This window comes from Seriola lalandi, unplaced genomic scaffold, assembly GCF_002814215.2.
Source record: "Seriola lalandi dorsalis isolate HSWRI2012SDOR001 ecotype SW California unplaced genomic scaffold, Sedor1 jcf7180002054947, whole genome shotgun sequence".
Classification (NCBI taxonomy): Eukaryota; Metazoa; Chordata; class Actinopteri; order Carangiformes; family Carangidae; genus Seriola; species Seriola lalandi.
In genome coordinates this window covers 3,419-4,483 of record NW_019525498.1, presented here as the reverse complement: position 1 = coordinate 4,483, position 1,065 = coordinate 3,419, and positions in this window count along the sequence as shown.

Genomic DNA, 1,065 nt, shown 5'->3' with positions numbered 1-1,065 from the left:
CGCCTTTCGGCTTTTCGAAGCAAAACAAGCACTGAATCCTGACTGACCAGTGAGTTTTAATTATAATTTACTTTGTGTGAGTCAGCATCAGGATGTTAGCTGCTCCAGTTTCACGGCAGTTTCTTGGCAGAGAGTGATGTTTAGACTGCCTGGTCTTTTCAGAGCAGTACGCAGGAGCTTCTGCAGCGCTGCCGACGACATGGCGAAGGGCAAGTTTTACTACGCAGTAAAGAAAGGATTCAAACCTGGAGTCTACAAGTCATGGTGAGCCTGTTCACAGCTTAATGTCAGCGTGGTTGTTTATAAGAGAAAATCAAAGCCACTGATCAAAGTTCATTTTTTGTAGCGCAAGGAGTCACATGCCAAATCCCATTAAGGTTTCTGGTGTTTCACCGTCTGTTTGAGCCTCTTCAAAACAAAACATCACTAAAATTATAATTAAATAGTATTTTGTAATCATTAAAATCCACACTTTGATTCTGCATAGAGGACAACGCGTTAGCAACTGCTTATATCAATATATTTCATTTTCCTTCTTCAAAACACACAGTGTGAGGTGCTCAACAGAGGGTGACTGTGTGATTTGTGGTCTGTGAAGAAGTTTGAATTATTGATCATTATTTTCCTGTTTCGTTCTGTTTTATAAAGGGATGAATGTAAGAGTCAGGTGGAGAAATTCCCATCTGCCTCTTTCAAGAAGTTTGCATCAGAGAAAGATGCCTGGGCGTTTTTCAGAGGAGTCGAACCTTCTGCAACTCCAGAGGTGAAGGAAGGTACGCGTCAATCTTTTCTTCTGTACATCCATACAGAAAACTCAACTCAACCATCTCAATGCATCTGAGGAGAAAACACTAAACTGTATTTGGACATAAATTCAGCAAATTTGTAAATATAACCTGTAACACAGCATTTCTCTAATTTTAAGTGACAAAAATAACAACAAACTGTGTGTTTTTGGTTTTCAGCAGCTCAGAGCGCGGAGTCGGCCGTCGCTCTTCTGCCTAAAAGAGGCCCGGAGGCTCTGGAGTACATCCCTCTGGGTAAGAAGAGATGTCACTCAGAAGA